The following is a 2949-nucleotide window of genomic DNA, read 5'->3' as shown; positions in this document are numbered from 1 at the left end:
CCTGAGCCGGCTCCTTCCCCCGCTGAGACGACTCCTGAGGGTATTCAGATTCCTCCGCTCTCTCCTCTAGAAGGGCCTTAGCCGACCCTCTTAGGATCGAGTCTCCTTGCGAGTCGCCTAGAGGGACCATAGCCACCTACATCCCTCCATCTCTCGGTTGAAGTACCCCTTCGACCTCCCTTCTTCTCCTTCTGTGAATAAGGGAAGACGCCCCCTCTTCGACGACCAATTGAGCCTCTGAAGGAGGAAGATCTGAGCGGAGGCGATTCGTCGGCTTGACAGAAGGTCCCTCCTGGGGATTGGCTAACTTTACTATGGGCATTGCAGTGGTTTCCACTGATCCGGTGATGAGGGCAATGGCTCTATCCGTGTCATGATTAGTCCCCGGCACGACCGACACCGCGGTCATTCGTAGAACTGACCTATCAAGCAGATCCTCAAAGCGGCGAGAGCCTGTGAACTTCTTGATCGATTCAAGATGGACTTTCTCTTCCTTAGACAGAGCTCTCTTGGCAAGTGCATCCCTCCGAATCTTGGGCCAATCAGAACAGCACATCTCCAAGTCATCCCCAGCCACCCATACAAACTTCTCCTTCCATTCTTTAAGAGAATCTGGAAGATCTACGATTAACTTAAATGCTCCCGACATCTGAAAGTAATAGTGGGGCTCTCTTTGACTCCCCTTTACAACCACAAAATAAGCAAATAGCTTCGGTGTAGGTCTGATGGCCAACCAGCTACATATGACCACAAAAGCCACGACAATGGCAATGACGTTCGGTTTCATTTGTGCTGCGAAACCCCCAAATCCCTGAATAATTGCTTCAAGAATGAAGGCAAGGGTAATCTTAAGCCACACTCCAAGTGGTTCAGATAGAGGGGGTGCCGTGTAGGCCCATGGTCATAAATAGCCTCTGATCCTATCAGGATGGACAACTTATATCCCTCAGGAATGTCAAACTTCGTAGACAATGTCTTCAATTGGGCCAAAGTCACCTTCGAGTGAATAATCTCCAGATATTCCTGACGGTTAACTGTTTCCAACTCCATGGAGAGATGAAGGGACAATCAGCGAAAAAAGACAAGTTGGAGAAGAATTGAGAAAAACAGTATGATCGAATAAGAATCTCGAACGACGATATATAGTTTTCTGCTTTACAACTATCAATGTATCCGAGCCGTTGGAGCCCATTTCATCCCGCGGCTAAGATTTAGCCTTGGAATTTAAAATACTACCGAATGACGTTTCGCCTCCTCTCCTCAAAAAGCCTGCGATCTGACAAAAGAACAATCCCGACACAGTCTTATTGATGTCCGGTGACGTCAGCATCCAGAAAGAACGCCATCTCACTGTCAAATCCAGTTCTCCTCCTACTCGATCTTTGTTTACTTATTGTTTTCCCTTGGATCCGGCCACAACCACATCCAAGCGAAAGGGGCTATCTGTTATAGGGTGTCCCCTATTCTCCACAAATATGTAACCCCGCAAGCCGACACCTTTACCCACCAGGCGGACCGGCTCGGAAGATATTGTTGGTCGATTCAAGGCATCTCGACCCCTCAGCCGAGCCGACGCAATCTGCCGACTCGGAAGACAGTGTTCGACGGTACGAAAATCAGCATTCTAGATATTCCACACTCCTCGGAGTCGACCTTGAAAGACAGCCGAGCCGTCACTCCCCCAATCGAGTCGACATCATTCCTCAAAGGCGACTCGAGAGGCGGACCCAGTCGACCCTCTTCATATCAAAGGATTACTACTTAGCGTTAGCCGACACTCCTCCCAATGACGATTTAGAATATTGCTTCTCAACATTTTTTAACCTTTGATGATCATCATTATGTCTCCCGTCGCTCACTGACAAGCCTCGTCGGCTGTTGGTTCCCCATATCGCTGAAGTGACCTCCCATCGCTCACCGACAAGCCTCGTTGGCTGCTGGTTCCCCATATCGCTGAAGCGACCTCCCGTCACTCATAAACCGACACGTATAGAGCAAAGGGTGAGTTAACCTCCAGCTCACCCCTCACCACCATCTAGCGCACACTCATGAAGTGACTAATCTGCCCTTGGCATCCTCTATAAATACAGACACTATTCGTCATAAAAAGAGGTTCGGTTTTTCGCAATCAAAACCCCCCATAAAGCACATACTATACAGAAAGAAGAACACACTATTCTTCCCTCACCCCACACAAGTTCACTAACTGACTTGATCGTCGGAGGTACCACGGGGGAAACAAGCCCCGTCCTCTTACGATCCTCGCGTGTGCAGGTCCATCGTCCGTCCCAAGTTCTAAAAACCAGGCACAAAGTCGAAGTAGGAAGCGGCCCCCCCCCCTCGACGACTCAACCCCTCGACAACTCAACGACTACGTTACTTCGATCGACTGTGTGATCTCGGACATCAATAGTTGTTATTCAGTATATATGTGGACAACTTGTTTGATTCAGTATATATTGTTTGATTATTATTTGATTACCTATATATTGTTTGATTTATGGCGAAAATTGTATGTAAATTATTATGAAATGTATTTAGAAAAACCATTGCGTATATAAAAAAATATGCACAGCAGACTGTGCATGTTTTTTAAAACCTGCAACTTCACGGGACTTGAAGTCCCGTAAAGTTACAGACTGAATTTCTGGAGTATGAAAATTCAGCTCAAACTTCAGGGGACTTCAAGTTCCGTGAAGTTTCATTTTTTTCCCCCGTCAAAACCGACCTAGTTTCAGCCTGACGGCTAAAACTAGGTCGGTTTTGACGAATATTGTTGAAATGAGTAGTTTTTGGGAATATTTTTGTAAATGAGATGTTTTGAAAATTTGTCCTATTGCGATCTGTTTCAAAGCGAATTGAAGATGATATCAGCGGGTTCGGATCCCAAGTGGATCGTACAGAACCCTACACCCGACTCCTCAAACGATTCGCAAACAAAAAATGCCG

Source organism: Asparagus officinalis, chromosome 3 (genome assembly GCF_001876935.1).
Source record: "Asparagus officinalis chromosome 3, Aspof.V1, whole genome shotgun sequence".
In the NCBI taxonomy this organism is placed as follows: Eukaryota; Viridiplantae; Streptophyta; class Magnoliopsida; order Asparagales; family Asparagaceae; genus Asparagus; species Asparagus officinalis.
Note: the sequence above shows the minus strand (reverse complement) of the source record.